The sequence below is a fragment of the Cavia porcellus genome, unplaced genomic scaffold (genome assembly GCF_034190915.1).
Source record: "Cavia porcellus strain 051 isolate PalLab524CR breed Dunkin Hartley unplaced genomic scaffold, mCavPor4.1 scaffold_14, whole genome shotgun sequence".
NCBI classification, from domain to species: Eukaryota; Metazoa; Chordata; class Mammalia; order Rodentia; family Caviidae; genus Cavia; species Cavia porcellus.
Genome location: NW_026947497.1, coordinates 67,063,825 through 67,080,566, shown reverse-complemented (window position 1 = coordinate 67,080,566; position 16,742 = coordinate 67,063,825). Strand labels below are relative to the sequence as shown.

The 16,742-nt window shown below is 40.5% G+C and overlaps 1 protein-coding gene and 2 pseudogenes across 2 annotated transcripts in view; 1 reads left to right on the top strand and 2 right to left on the bottom strand.

The window, feature by feature from the left end:
* Window positions 1-306: 306 nt before the first annotated feature.
* Window positions 307-435, bottom strand: LOC111753613 (small nucleolar RNA SNORA2/SNORA34 family; annotated as a pseudogene).
* A 3,302-nt stretch (window positions 436-3,737) lies between these two features.
* The window catches only part of LOC100732696 (peroxisomal bifunctional enzyme-like), a 32,770-nt gene continuing 19,765 nt past the window's right edge, over window positions 3,738-16,742 (top strand). The window contains exon 1 of one of the 2 annotated variants that reach the window (XM_013140786.3): window positions 3,738-3,873. The gene's annotated coding sequence lies outside the window, so the exon portion shown is untranslated. Of the gene's footprint in view, window positions 3,874-12,534; window positions 13,483-16,742 lie in introns of those variants that run through there. The other variant, XM_063261179.1, reaches the window with a different exon arrangement.
* Window positions 5,597-7,497, bottom strand: LOC106029171 (polyadenylate-binding protein 1-like; annotated as a pseudogene).

Here is a 16,742-nt window from a genome sequence, read left to right as displayed (position 1 = left end):
GTATATTGAAGTTCAACAAAATAAAACAGGCTAAAATAATACCATTAATTAGAACAAAGCAAAACAGGGATAAAAGTATTTGCCTTCAAAGAGATAGCAGAAGGAAATCCCCCCCATAGGGAGAAGATGTGATGTTTGATTCTCGGCCTGCTCACAGCCACTCACCGGGGGGAGGGGTTGCTTGGTTTCCTGGCGCTCCAGGTCCCAGCATGGCACGGGTCCCAGTAAACACAGGTGGCTCCCATCCTGGGCAGCCACATCCTGCCATGCTCACAGCCACTCACAGTAGGGGAAGGACCTGCTTTAAGTTGTTTCTTTCTAATGAATTGACCACTTCACTGCCCAAGTTCTGAAATGGCCCACAGGCCATAGAAAGACATCTCTTTAGGCCCCTGCTTGAGACCAACAGCGTCAGAAAGCTGCATCAAGGGCCAGTTGTGGACTGATTCTTAATCTCCTCTTCTTGTCAACATTTTGGCCTTGGGGATGCCACATAAGCTGACCTACTTTAAATAGGCAGACAAATGCAATCATGGGTAGGGAAGGGAGACAATTAGAGGATTCGTGGATATCACTAATGGAGATAAAAACTCAGGTAGAATCCAACTGCACCAGTCTGTTCATCAGCTACATAATAGCATGACATTTCTTTGACAGCTTCCTTCATGTAATGCTATTAAAATGTGAGCAAATGTAGTATCCATACACCTGAATTCGTTCTGACATTTTTAGTTGCTCAGTTTAGAAAATAAGGTAGTTCAAGGCAAAATGAAGTCAAGAGCAGGCAGTGAGTGCTGAGAGCTGCCTCCTGAGTTCCTCAGTAAGGCTCTACTTTAGAATTCTTGAGGGAGCTTTCCTAAGCTACTGGGTGCACTAGAATCTGAATCTCCCAGAGAAAGTGCCAGACACATGCATTTTAAAAATACATTCTTATTTTTATATATTCCTCAGTTAAGAACTACTAGGCAAGCAATACAAAGGTAAGTACCATGTCGGTTTTCCTCATGTTTTCTTTAGCTGTGCCTACCACATTTAACAACTCAGAAACACTGTAGTCGGTGAAATACATAGTAATAAAACATGGTTATCAAATAACCGACATCATATCCTCTAGGGTTCCACTGTCTGACACCGTGAAATCCCCTTTAGGAATCACAGCACAGCCCTTCTCTGGTTTTTTGATGTATTCATCCTCTCAAACAATGGATAAAAGTAGGTGCATTCTCAATGCAGTTTTTGACTGTGATCAGTTTAGACATGGTTGCAGTGCTATCGCTTGGATCTGAAATCTCCCCCCAAAGCCCACATGTTAAAGTTAATCCCAACTGGATGCTGAAAAATGCAGCATTGATCTGATGTCTTTTATCTGGGGAAGATGAAGATATGACTGAGCCATTTTTTGCCACAGTTGAGTCTTCTTTAGGAATCCTGATGACTTGTTTTCTTCACTAAATACTGAACACACCCCAAATCACTAAGCTCCACATTTAACCCTTGAACAAGCCATCTGAGTTACACAAATTGTCATTACTATCATTATTAGTATAAGGGAGAAATTTTTGTCACATTTCCCATGTCAAACACTTCTATGAGCAGCTTTTACCATGAAATTCAGCCAGCTTTGCAGTGGTGAGCCAGCTTTGCAATGTTCCTAACAGCAAAAGCAGCAGCATACAAATGGCGAGGAAGTGTTGAGCTAAGAGAAATTATACCTTGATGATTCTCAATCCTCATTGAGAAGATTAAATAAAAAGATAATGTAAGAACATGAAAATGCAGACCAATGATCAAGAGACTCAAATATTCAGGGAATCTATAAGCAGAAGCACGCTAGCACCTGGTAAAATTTGTCATCACACCACAAATCCAGAAAGAAAGGAGCCCATAAGAATGGAGACAGTTTATTACGTACACAGACTGCAAAGGAATAATCAGCATGTGATCAGCTTCCAGTTTCCCTAGTCCTACAGCGTGACACCTACGAGAGGGACCACTGGCAGCTGTCAGGACAAAGTGTCTCAAGACAGCTCCACCTCATGCGTATCCTCTCCCCATGCTCCAGAAGGAATTTCAGGCCATTCAGAGCTATTCTGCCTTGCCCTTTTGGTTTCTGAGGAGATGGTCTACCAGTACCTGAAGGAAAAGAGAGTTCAAAGCTTCTTGTAGGAAGGAAGAACTGCTCTAGTCATGAACAGTCTCTTAAAAAAAGTGTTGAGATTAGGGGCTCAGGGGCAAGCTGGAATTCAAAATGCAAGGATTTTCAGGGGGGTTAGATGGAGATTGGTATCTCCTCTATGGCCTGTTGCTGCCATTGGCCATTGGCCCTCAGAGGCATGTGCGTTGGACTGTTGGTGACCGACCTTCCTTGATCATTAACTTTGATCACTGAGGTCCTTGTCCTTGCTTAGTAGCTTAGTAGAGTGGTTTCTGATTGCTACTTGTCACCAGGGCTTTCAGGCAATCAGTACTTTTCTAGTGATGGGAAACTGTATTTTCTTTCTTTTTCTTTTTTTTTTTTTTTTTTTTTTTCTTTTTCTTTTTTATCAGTACCGGGGATCGAACTCACGACTGTCTGCTTGCAAGGCAGGCGCTTATGCCGCTGAGCTAAATCCCCAGCCCCGGGAAACTGTAGTTTCAAGAGATAAGAGAATATGAATGAAGATAACCCTTAGTCATTATCAAAATTTGTAAAACATCAGTGAAAAAAGTTTTCAGATGCTTTTCTTAGAAACTGCTTTCTGACATCCTGACGGACTGTGGGGACCAAAGGAGGATGTGTACATTTAGAAGAACCTAGTGCCTCCTGAATGTTTGAAGGGAAGGGCTTGGGTGTAGGTTCAGCAGAGAGTAGTTGTTCAGTTCATGGATCACTGAAAGAAGGACTAGAAATCCCAGCCTTGGGATTTCTTGGGAGACAGAAGAAGAAATGCTATAAGCTCAAAAACTCAAAATGTGCTGTACTTACTATAACTTGTTCTCTTCCCTAAAACGTGTATAATCGCCAGTAAAGTTGCAACCTTGTAACATACCCACCCTGTAACCCGCTCCCTGCCTCCCTGGTTCCTGTAACTGCTTGTTCGGCCTCCCTGGTTCCTTTTATAGGGACAAATTTATCCTAATATCCTGATCCCTCCTCTTGCAACTTGCTACTTTGTAACTCCCTGCAGCCCCTGGCTAGGGCGCACACTTCTCCGGCTGCCGTCGGGGACAGTGTCGCTGTTGAGCTCAGCTAATAAAGCGCTTGTTAAAACTTTTTGGAGTCCGTCGTTTTTCTGGCCATATCAGAAAAGAGCAGGATTGGGTAGATGAGCAGCGTTTCCGTAGGACGCAGAAGACGATTATTTTGCAAATATTCGGTCGATGCTGGCATCGTCCTCCTTTGAGTGAAATACCTGCTGTAAGTTCATGTGTTTCAGACATGCATCGTTTGACACAATGGTGGGGGCCGTAGCCCCGGTGCCTGTCCCCAGGGATCACGAGGATGAACTGAGAATTGGCAGCTTGCCCTACTCGGTGACTCCAAAACTTGTATGAAGGAGCTGCTGCCTCTGTTCCGGGGAGTCGCAAAGCTGGGTCATTTCCACCCGCTTTCTAGGATCCTCTCTGAGAAGATCTGCGTGTCACCAGATGGGCGCTAAACTACAGGAGGAGCGCGGGCTGCAGAGAGGGGACCCGGGGGGCGGGGCGGGGGCGGGGGCGGGGCGGGGCCCGGGGACCCCGGCTCCGATTGGCCCAGAGGATGCAGCCCCTCCAGGCTGCAACCGTAAAGTGGCTGAGTCCCACACAGAGGCAGAGGGAAATGGCTGAGTACGTGTGGCTGCCCCCCTCGCTGGCTCTGATCCGCCTGCGAGACCCGCCGCTAAACACCATCAGGTAAACGGGCTGCGACCCCTCGGCGCCGTGGGATCTTGCGGGTCTGCGGGACCCGGTGGCTCTGGCTCCCCCTGCTGGTTTCCACTGGTGAAGCAACTGGATTATGCCAGGCTCCTTCCTTTTTTGTTAGTACACGTTTGCAGTACACAGTGTTTACATTCCTTTGTAGGGTTGGTACCTAATAACAACACATCTTAATTCCTTTTTTCATCTCCTTTCCTCTCCCTGCCTTCCATTCTCATTTGAGAAAGATTTATCTCCCTACTTCCTATTTTCTACCTTTTATTTTGTTCTTTATAATTCTGGTTTCTTGTGTAAGAGAAAACCACATGACATTTAAGCGTGTGTGCCTGATGTATCTCACTTCACACTCTGGTCTCAAAGTTCATCCATTCTCCTGCAAGTGACTCCAGTTTATCCTTCTTTATCGCAAAGCAGTTCTCCTTTGTGTGTAAATACCACTTTTTCTTCATCCATTCATCTGTTGGTGGACACACAGGCTGCTTCTAAGACTTAACTATGATCAGTTGTGTTACTATAGAACGGGTGTTGCATGTATCCCTGTAATAATGATGTCTCTGTTTGGGGATGAGCAGCTGAGTGAGGGCTACTGAGCGGTCAAAGTTCCCTGGAGCTGGGCCAGCAGATGGCACCTGCGTGCTGAACCCTTTGCTTGTTTGCAGCTTGGCTTCTCAGAACTGTCAGTTCCAAAGATCTTGGCTTATTAGTACATGCAAGGCTGGACCTTGATCCCGCCCTGAGCCCCCAATCTTGAATGCATGCCACTCTGCTGACTTATGCTAAATGCGTTAGGAATCAAACTATAACATGATACACAAGTATTTAAAATAAAGCAATGGACAGCAGGTGTAGCTGAGGAGTACAGTGCTTGTCTTGCATTCATGTGGGTCTGGGTTCACCTCCAGCACCACAAATAAGTAAATCACAGTGAATTCCAGTGCAAAGAGTACAGTAGAACTGCCTTGCCCAGAAATGCAAAATTATTTTTCCTGATTAATTCTAAATTTCAGAGCCTGTTTGCCTTCCTAGAGGATCCATGTCTGAATAACCCTATTAAACAGTTCAGTGTTCAAGAAATATTTATTAAAGCAAGAATTTTATCATCCAAATAGATTCCTTGCTCAATTATTAGTTCTGCTACTTAAAACAGAATCACATCCTGAGCTATTCTACACTACAGAATCACAAAATTAAAGAAATAGAAGTTTAAGGTTTGTTTTGGTTTTTGCTATCAAGGATTAAACTCATGATCTCACACTTGCCAGGCAGGCACTTGTGCCACTGAGCTAAATCTTGCCCCTAAGTTTTTGTACTTTGCTGGAAATCCTTTTCCCAGGGCCTATATTAATTTGTTTTTATACTTTATGGGAATATTTTGATCATTTTAAAGTCAAGTAATGCATGATGGGCATTTTTTTTTTGCTAGTCCTGGCATTCGTTTGGTACACAAGGTTCAGTTTCCATTTTATTTTATTTTATTTTATTTTATTTTATTTTATTGTCTTTTTCCTTTTTATCGGTACCAGGGATCAAACTCACGACTGCCTGCTTGCAAGGCAAGTGCTTATGCCGCTGTGCTAAATCCCCAGCCCCCAGTTTCCATTGTAGATGTTGCAATTTTTTCATAATATTTAAGACTTTTGCATGTTTCAGTATCTTTCTTCAGTGAAGCAGGAGTTTCTTTTCAGGTTCCTGATCAATTTTAAATAGCAGGAACCCCAGTGGCATCCTTAACTGCTTTCTGGGCAGTCTCCTAACTTGGTGGGCTTGTAGTACAGCTATGGTTTCATCACCCTTAGCATGAAAAGACTCTGGAGACCCAAGAATGTGCAGAAGTTCTGAACTATCAATATGGAACAACGAGCCAGTGATTTTACCAACAAGATAGGATGCATGGTTTGAATAAGTGGAAACCGTTGTTTACCCAGCATTAGCTTTAGCTCTTAAGATGTCCTCAAGGAAGCAGTCAGAGGTTCCTGACATTGAATGTGAACCACAGGCTGTTGCGTGGTAACCTGTGGCTGTGCATTAAGATGCTGCTGAGGGTTGCAGGTTGCCACAGCGCATTTATAGTGAGGAACGCTGCGGGCAGCAAGGGTAGTCTTAGTGGCAGGAGCTACAGGACGCGGAGCTGTTATCTGTGTTGATGTGCTTGAGCATGCTGTGTTGATTTGTGGAACCTATGAAGTAGCTGGTCTCAGAATACTAAACCGTGGATTCTGGAATGGATGAGATGTGAGCGAAGACTTTGGTCTTGGTTGAGCAGTTTAGCTAGGAGGCTGATATGCATCACAGTTCTAAGTCTGTGGGATAGCTGCCATGAAGTAACCTGGACGGGCTGGCTGATAGGGGTCGATTATAGATTTGGACACAGCTGGTACACTGGCCGTTCTCTGCATTCACTGGTTAGTGAAGGGAACCAGTGAGGTGAGCTAGTGTCTGCCTTTCTTTGTGCTAAACTAGTGGCTTGTGGCCCCAATCCTACTGTTCATTTCTGTAACTACTTTAATGGCTTCTACGGGGGAAGAGAAACATACAAAACCAAACCCTCCACTGCAATCACCCTCTGTTACAGCCTTTCTGCTGGTGATCTGCTGGTGATCAAGCAAACTCTTTCTGGAGACATTCATCAATACCACCACTGCCATTTTTCAGCTAAAGGTCCACACCCTGGTAACCAGTGATCCTATCTTACTTCATCTGTTCAAATTTGCACTTAAGTTCTGTCTGGCGTTCCACTTTTTTTGGTCTGAACCCAAACAACAGAGGTTTGTTTTTCCACTGAGCCCCTTGCCATTTATCTCATCCACAGCTTTCTGTATGTCTTCATGTCTTTCAAAGCTTCCCAGTCCAAATTCTTTGGATTTCCCACTTTCTCTGGTTGTTCTTTTCACACCTAAAGCAGGTCCAGATTTGCCAAAGAGATCGTTAATGTGCTCATCATCCCTGTCTTCTCCAAAATTCTTGATGTAAATATTGTTGAGCTCTTTATCCTAGCTCCACATTCTGCTTCTTGTTTATGAGATTTGAATTGTTCAACAAATACCTTGTGATCATTTTAGAAGCATTTGTTATTTTCAGTCATTCTTTCAGCTGCTTCCTGTGTCTGAAAACGCACAAATCCATAGCTCTTGGGACCATTTTCCACCTTGCATGAAGGATGTTAACAAAAGCAGGAAATGTGTCATACAGTGCTTTATTATCAATGGATCTGCCCAAATTTCTAATGAGTTTTGTGACCTGCTCCATTTTGACAAAGTGATAAAGACCACTTGGCGCAGCTGGATTTGCCCTTTATAACATCAAAAAAACCTGTAGTGTCCAAAGTACGTTCCTCTTCCTCTTGCTGTTGGAAGGAGTGGCGGGTGACCATATTCCTGTAAACCTGGATGGAAAGGATGGGCCCTACCAGGCTGAACTCCTAGAGCATGGCTTCAGTCATATCTGGGTGTAGGTCTCCAACATACAGCAAGGTGGTGGTGTAGATGGGGCCGCTAGGGTGCATCTAGGCATGGCTGCTCTAGTGCCCATTAGGCCATGATCTTTTTGAGAGGAGGAGACCTAACAATTCCTTTAAAAATAAGGTCAGTGCTTCCTTTTTGGAAAATTAATGAAGGTAGGTTGCTGCTCTCCCTCTGTCTGTCTGAATATATTTCTGTAGCAGCCTGGGAAAGAGTTACCCATTCACAGAGAGTCAGATTAATGGAAACAATAATTTACAGAGAATTTATGTAGCATAGATTAAAAAAAAATTTTAGTCAAAATTTTTATCACATTGCTGCTTCCATGAAAAGAAGCTGAAAGAAGGAGGGAGACTTGCTAATTTTAATTGACTTTTTTATTTGCGCCAGGGATCAACTCACCTCTCGCTTGCCAGGCAGGTGCTTATGCCATTGAGCTAAATCCCCAGACCCTTTTCAATTGACTTTTATCTCTTTATCAAATTTTTTATATATAATTTCATTATATGTAATATATATAAATCAGTGCATTTCTAATACAAAAACTACAGAGATAAAATCACACAGGATTTGCCACTCCAAGAGAAAAATGTAACATGTCTTGTACATTGGGGTGTTTTTGTGGGGTGAGATGGAGCTATGCTGGGGTGTGAGACTAATATACATGTAAGGCAAGCATTCCCCCTCTCAACTATATCCCGGCTCATTATTATCATGTGGGTTTTGAAAAAAGAGAAACAAGCATGATTCTGTATTGGTGCTGGGCTGTCTGTGCCTGGGTTAGAATCACTAAGTATTAGCAATCTGCTGTACCCTCTGCTATGAATGAGAACCAGGCTCACAAGGACTTAGGGGAAAAATGCTCCAAGGCCAACAGCCAAACTAGCAGTATTTTCTCAGAATGATTTTAAACACTTCTGGCAGGTGACGTGCTCTTCTGCCACACTCTAAGCAGTCTGCCTACCTCACAAAGTGGCGGGAATTCATCAGATGGAGGGAAAGTGGCCCTCACCACATAGATGTCCTCACTGCTGTGATCAGAAGGCCCCTGGCCAGCTCCTCCCCAGGGGGCCCGGTGCTCAGGACCCACGTTAGCGTCATATGAAGAAGCTGAGCAGCTGTGGTCAGCACGCAAGAAATACCACTTTCTCCAAAGTCCACTCTCCACAAAGGACAGCGTCAAGGAGAAAGGCTTTCTTGGCCCACTCAACCATTGCCCTGCTGAGAGTCTGTGGTCCTCCCAGTCTTCTGGATCCAGTAAAGCTGTATCTATTACAGTCTTACTCGTTTTTCATTTTCTTTTTTGGCCTCTTTTGAATTTTTCAAAATTGACACAAATGTAAATAACACAAATGTAAATAAAACAAGAAGGGTGAGTTGGAATGGGAAAAGCCAGTCTCTTCTCACTGGTTCCTGGAGCTAATTTTGTAGCCATTCTTTGTCCAGAGACCACACAGTTACCTCTGTATCCCCAGTTTCTATTTGACCAACTATGAATAGAAAACATAGTTAAGTCCAGAATGCTTGGGTCTCTAAAGAACACATAAGAGTCTTACTTTCTTGTCATTATGCCCTAAACAATATAATAACTATTTTTTTTAGCATTTTTGTTTTATTGAGTATTGCCGGTGGTCTAGAGATGATGATGTTCATAGGTTATATGTAAATACTCCAGTACTCTCTGTAATGGACTAGGGCTTTTGGTATCATCGCAGGAGCAATTTCCAACAGAAACTGAAGGATGACTGCATATGCCTTTCACAATTCTCAAGGTTACACAGTGGTCCAAAATGTATTTTATGTTCAATTATAGTTTCTAATTAACCAGTCAAAAGCAACAGGTTTTTTTGATATCTTCTTTAACAGGTACAAAGTCACTAGGGGAAAGGTAATTATTGTACACACGACATGTATCTCCCTTATATCATTGGTTTTTGTTTGAGTGACTCTGGGCTACAAGGTGAAAAGTAAGTGAAAGATATTAATGATATACTAGGGCATATTATCTCTTTTATTCCCTGAGGATTTTTTTTCCTTGTTTTTTTTCTGGCTTTTCTAATCTTCTGGGGTTCAGAATGTTTGGGTCTCTAATCCACAGGTAGAGTCTTTTCTTCTTATCATTTTTTTCTTAAGTGATACAGGGTAACAACTATTATCTTTTTTTAATTGTATTTAACTTTTTTTGGTACTGAGGATCAAACTCACAACCTCATGCTTGCCAGGCAGGGGCTTATGCTGTTGAGCTAAATCCCCGGCCCCAACAACTTATTTTTAGGATAACATTTACGTTAGATGGAGGACATTGTACATATCTTAGAAATGATATGAATCAGTTATATGTAAATACTCTGCTAGTTCATAGAACAGAGCATATGAGGATTCTAGACTCCTGGTAGGGAAAATAGAGGTCCCTGGAACAAATTTCCCACAGGTGGAAGAATGACTGCGTATACCTTTTAGACTTCTTGTTATTATGTAACGATTCTGACTCTGTTTTCATGATGGGAGTTGATGTTTAATTAACCAGTCAAAATCAAGTTTTCCTTGATTTCCTCTAAGTTATGAGGTGAAAAGTGAGTGGGTGAAAGGTATTATCATGCATATGGCCAATTAGCTCCTTCTCTGCCTAAGGTTTTACCTCATAGTTGCTGGTCTTAACAATATGACTCTTACTTAGAGTAGCTGGCTGTTGTTTAATATTATGTACTTCGTTGTACCAAACAGAGATTTGGCTATCTCTCAGCTCAAGTGCAACAATGTTCCTGTTTTTTTAAAATGTTGCTTCGTGGCTATCCTTCCGCCATTCCTTGATTTTTCCTTCCTAATTCTAATTTTATTGCGAGCTTACGTTTTCATAGCTCATACAGATATGCTTATTTTAATTTTTTTTAACCACAAGAGTATTTTAAAGCCTTTATTTCTGGATTAGCTCAGATGAATGTCAGTCCTCTTTCTAGGTGCAGTACATGGCTGATTACTAAGCTTGTGTTCAGAATGGTGGCTTTCACACTTTTAAAGAACTGTAATTCACATAGGTAAAACTTCATGTTTTACATAAGAAATAAAGACACACACATACATATAAATACATAATTGAAAATAAAGTTTCCTAGTTGGGTGCGGCAAAGAAATGATGAAGGGCTGGTTAGAATGGGAGAACCCCCTTTTACTGTGCTCAGTAATACAGATGGAGCTAATTTGGGAGTCATTTTGTAACTATCTGATACTTACAAGGTAGTAGAATTGCCCACTGTATCTCTGGGTCCATATCTGCCATCACAGCTGGTGATGAAAAATATAGTTAGTTACACCAGGATGGTTGTGTCTTAAATATATAGTCTTTCTCTTTTTTTCTTGTAATTACTATGTAGCATTTATATTATTTGTTGTAAGTACCCCTGAAATGATGATATGCCTCAGCTATTTATATATATTCCACTATTTTATGTAATGGGCTGTGGGTTTGGCTCTTCTGGGGGTGCTAGTGGCTCAGGAACAATTTACCACAGATGCTGTGTGTTCCTTTTGAACCTCTCAGTATTATGTGATGTTTCAGAATCTTTTTTTTTTTTTTTTTCTTTCTTCTTTTTGGTACCAGGAATTGAACTCACAATCTCACACTTGCCAGGCAGGTGCTGTGCTGCTGAGCTACATCCTTGGCCCCTACAATGTGTTTTTCATGGTCAGATTTGGATTGTAACTAACCAGTTGAAAGCAAAAGGTCTTGTTTGATTTTCTGCAGGTTAAAATGTGAAAAGTGGGTAGGTGAAAGGGAATTGCCATGCACAGCACAAGTGTTTCCTTTATTTTCTGAGAGTTTGTGTCTTGGTTTCTGGATCTTAGCAAGGTGGCTTTTATAGTAGTTTGTCCTTGTTTTATTTTACAATGGTTTTTACCCCATATGCTAAAGAACTGAGATTTACTCTAGAAGACTCAGAGTTCCAAGGCAAAACTGACTGCAGTCTGCTTCCCTTACTGTGTGGTGCGTCCAAAAGATCCCAGCCTCTTGTATGCAGCAAGCAATGAAGTGTAAATGTACACTCAATGACAAAGGAAAAGCAGGCTTGTTTACTGAAGATCATGAGAAGATGTGTTCAGGACAAGTCTGTGCCAGCAGAAACAAAAAAGGTGGTACAAACAGGAAAGTGATATCAGGTGAACACAGTACAACATAGAAAAGTGGTATGGAAAAAACACATGTGTATCGTCAGGCTTTTAGATTTTTAAAGGAAGTGTACCCAGCCTGGGGCCTCTTAGGTGCTCTTACATAGAGCTCCAAGGACTTCCTGAGTTTTCGTTGCTTTATTTCTTACCTCTTAAAACAGTGGAAGGATAACTGGCCTAGGGTACTGACCAAACTCTAGGAGGGGAAGAGGACTGATATGCTTGGCTCCACTGTATTGCTTATATCATTTTTCCCTTAAACATGCCTTTACTGATCTTGTCTTGTTCTTTTCTCTTGTCAGACAGGCTCTCCCTACGTAGTTTGGGCTGGCCTTGAACTCACTCTCTCAGGCTGGTCTCAAATTGGCAGCAGGTTTCCTGCCTCAGCCTTTCAAGTGCTGGAATTATATGCATGCACACCAGGCTCAGCTTCTTCACTGGTTTTCTTAAATTCTCCTTTGTCCACCCTTGTTCCTATTACTTCCCTGCTTCTTAGAAATTCCTTTCCTTTTGTCTTTTTGACTTGAGTTTGCTTGCTGCTTGGAATCCTGCTTCATAAATGAAGACATAGAGAAACTGCCCTCAGCTCTCTATTTCTCTTTGTAGACATATTTGATTTCTGCCTTTAGTCATCTCTTTTGTGGCTGAAACCCTCACATACTGAAATACGGCAAAATCTACTGTAGAAGACGTTTTCTTCTTCCTGTACTTGCCTTTATCTCCTAATTTAGGCAGGATTAAGTTTGACTGTTAGTGACAAAAACAAAAAACAAGCCGGAGGTATAGTGCTATAGTGGCATAGCACCTGCCTGGCAAGTGCAAGGATCTGAGTTTGAGGTCAGTAGAAAAGAAAGAAAGAAAGAAAGAGAGAGAGAGAGAAAAGAAAGAAAGAGAGAGAGAGAGAGAGAGAGAGAGAGAGAGAGAGAGAGAGAGAAAGAGAAAGAAAAAAAGAGAGAGAGAAAGAACCCAAGAAAACAAACAACTTCCCCAGGGGAATAATGCATCAAACAGAAGTTAACATTCATTCCCCTAACATCAGTGTCCTGGAATGGAAGGGCTGCTCTACTGTCATCAGTGACCTCAATTAAGTCTTTCTTGTGCTTTGCCACCTGAATACATGACTTCTACCTTGTGGTCCAAGATGGCTCCTCTCAGTCTAGCTATCATGTCTGCATTTCTGCCTCAACTAGGACGGAAGGAAAAAGGCAAAAGCACATCCAGGCTTTTGAGGGCTCTTCTCAAAAGAGTATTTGCAAATATCAAATATGTTTCCATTCCATTGGCCAGCACCCATAGCCTTGGATCAACTTTATTTGAAAGTAGACAGAAATAGAGTCCTTATTTGGGATACAGTATAGCCAGTTAAAATCAAACTAGGTACTTTAATACTTTGAAGAAGGTGAGAGGGAGGAATACGTGAGTTAACTAGTAGCCTGTCACACCTCATAGACTATTTCTCCTCTACTTTCCTTGTATTTTGCCACTGATCCTCTATACCTGTACTACAACACTCATCTGCATTACCTTCCTTGATAGTTGTGTTCATTTATCAAGTAACTTCTTGCATTGTACATAAGAGGTGTATAATAGTATTTTAAAATTGATTTGTACAGATTCTAAGTGTTCAAAATTAAAGCAGAGTGCAGGAAAATAACATTCCTTTGGTGGGTTTATTTAATCAATTCGATGTTTCACACATACTGGATACATTTGTTGAACAAATGAATAAAAACTTTAATGGTAAGCATCTACAGTCTTTATACACTACGTATTGTTCAGTTTTTCATTTTTAAGAAAGGTAAAACTCTGAGATGATAGAAACTTAACTCTGACTAACTTGATTCATGAATTTCTTTTAGTTTGTCTATGATCCATGGAATAAGAGAAGGACTAAAGAAAGCTGCATTGGACAATACCATAAAAGGCATTGTGATTTAGGGAGTAACTGGCAACTTTTGTGCAGGTAACCAGTGTCTAACCCTCTCCCACTGACTCTAGAATCCAGCCACACACTGAGATCGGTACTGCACTAGCTGTTCCTGTGGGTTATCATAGTATGGGGATTGGATATGGCAGGAGACTGGAGATGAGACCCCTTGTGGAGAAAGGAGTGCATCCCTCACAAGAGAGGTTCAAAGAGCACTTTGGCCTTCATCTGTTTTGTATTGGGTTGGCCTTTGCCCAGTAGTTAGTGCCAGGTTTGATGATTTCAAAACCTGTGGCATAGACTTGCTCTGCCTGTCTCCTCCACGTCTCACAGCTTGGTGTGCAGCCAGAGGTATGTAGTCATGTCTGTTAATGTAGCTTGAGAAGAATCAGCTGTTGGACTCAGATCAATAAATATAAAAATGGTGACCTCTATAATAATCAGCATTTATCTTGCCTGCTATAGGTAGTACTGTGTAGGTTATTCATTTATTACTAATAAATGTGGCACACGCTATTTTGATCATCAGTAAATCCTACACCTTCATTAACAGGTCAAAGGCTGAGCTTGAGAGACTAAACAATGCTCCAAAGATTAACCAACTATGAAAGTAGTTTGGGGATCTGGGGATTTAGCTCAGCGGCATAAGCACCTGCCTTGCAAGCGGGCAGTTGTCAGTTCGATCCCTGGTACCGATAAAAATGAAAAAGACAAAAAAAGAAAGTAGTTTGGAACATTAAGGTTGATTACACAAACTTATGGGGAAACTTTTTTTTTTTTTTTTTTTTGTAAAAAAGAGGTAAAAAATAGAATGTAATTAGATTCATGGACTAAAAAAAAGATGATAGTAATACTTCGGGGACACATCTGTTTGTGAACAATTGGTTGGCAAATAGAAGCATTTGGCAAAATTTTGCCTCTGTTCATGAACATTTGGTGAAGAACACAGCCGTGGCTGTCTTCTCCAGAATTGTAGAATTAATTTTGTGAATGGAAGTACCACTGTATTTTTCTAGAAAAGAATTAGAAATTATCAAACTATTACTGGGATTATCCAGAGTGGCACACCCTAGATTTGGAAAATACATATTCTTCTCAGATACATCTGTAACATTTAGAAAACCTGAACAGATGCTGGGAGGTAAAAGCTTGTGCTGCGTTTCGGGTGAGCTCATTGGTATAGTATGTGATCAGTGTACGCAAGGCCCTGGTTCTGTCCCCAATACCACAGGGAAATAAAAAGCTTGTCCTAATAAACTTCATTTAGAATATATTTCCAGCCAATGCAATTAAACTAGAAATCTAAAGAAAAATATAACTGGAAATCCTCATGTGTTTATAAAGCAAATTCATATTTTAGCCTCTGAATCAGAACAGAAATCATAATGGCTTTAGAAAATATTTGGAACTCAATGACAATGAACACAAAATATGAAACTCAAGGATGATGAAATTAAATAAAATTTACCAGGAAATGTAGAGCTTTAAAGGACTATACTAAAAAAGAAAAAAGGCTGAAAATGAGCTAAGCATCTATATGATATAATTGGCAAAAAAAAAAAAAACCCAAAAGTAAAATATACCCAAAAAATATATAAGGAAACACATAATGAAGGGAAATTAATGACAGAAAACAAATGTACATCAAGAAGAGCAGCAGGATTAAAGTTAGTTCTTTGAAGAGGTTGATAAAATTGGCAAACTTATGGAAAGATTAAAGTAAATAACAAAGAACTAACAGTGCATATAAGAAGCTACCAAAAATTATTACTGTGTACAATGCTGCCACTAAAAAATATGGTGAAAATGTTATGAACCAGGAGACAAATACAACTGAACAAAACTGACTCAAGAAGAAATAGAAAACCGGATATGGTGGCACACACCTATAATCCCAGTACCTGGGAGCTAAGGTGCGATTGCTGCAAGATTGAGATCAGCCTGGGATGCACAGCAAGTTCAGAGCCAGCCTGGACTGCATAGTGAGACCCTGTCTCAAGGGAAGAAAAAAAAAAAAAGAAGTACAAATTTTTCTATAGCTATTAAAGAAATGCAATCAATAATTAAAAATCTTATAGATTCCAGACGCAGATGATTTAACTGGAAAATCTCTCCTGTATAATCAAAGAAAAAAAATTTTTTTTTTGTCTTTTTTGTTTTTATCGGTACCAGGGATCGAACTCACAACTGCCTGCTTACAAGGCAGGTGTTTATGCCGCTGAGCTAAATCCCCAGCCCCCGAAAATATTTTGCAATTAACAGAAATGTTAAAATCAAAAGAGAGGAAGCAGTCCCTAATATTAATTTCGCAGGTCTACTGTAATAATTCCACAAGCTGCTTGTTGTAAAACTATAGAAGGTCTTACAGCTCTAAAAGCTGCATGTTTGCATCAAGATGACAATGTGTCTAGGCTTTCTCAAGACTTTAGGAAAGAATCCTTCCTGGTCTCCTGTGCTTCTAGCAAGCCTTGGCTCTCCCCTGCAATCCCTGCATCTGTCTTTACCTGACCTTTCTTCCTCCATGTCTATCTCCTGATTTCCTGGTGTTATATAGACCCACGCAGATCCAATATGACTTAACTAAATTACATTTGCAAAACTCTATATCCAAATAAAGTCACAATTGTAAGAGAATCTAGCAATTTTCCTGGATATATCAGTAAAATAAATACAATCTAATTGAATTTCTCTATGCTGTAAATAATTAAAAGGTGAAACCACTACACCCTTCTGTGTGCCTTGATTTCTTTCAAATTGGGACATTAATACTAAAGTTATGTGATAAGTAGAAGACTGTAAAACAGAATATAATTGAGCTTTGTACCCAAACTACTTGAGTACAAATCTTAATCTGTCAGTTATTAATCATATTTAACTAGTAATTTAATATCACAAAGCCTTAATTCCAATCTGTAAAATGAGGATTGTTATAAGATTCAACCTAGGTTTTATAAAAATGAAATGAGACAACATATTAGATAACTTAGCAAGTGCCTGATGTATTTATCCAATAACATTAATTAATCCTATTTATGAAAAACTATCTCAGTCTAAAGGTACAGGAATAATAAGTCCAAGGCTCAAATTGCAGTTGATCTGGTTTCTCTAGAGCCAAAAGGAATCTTAGAAACAAAATACTGAACTAGAAAGTGAAATATGATAGGTAGGTGAGAAAAAGTATAGTTCCTAGATTAAAAGGAATGCAAAAAGAAATAAGTAAATAGGCTAAACATGGATTAATTTTTAAACCTGTGTGAAGCTTACTGATTTCAAGTAAGAGATAATAATATAAGAAA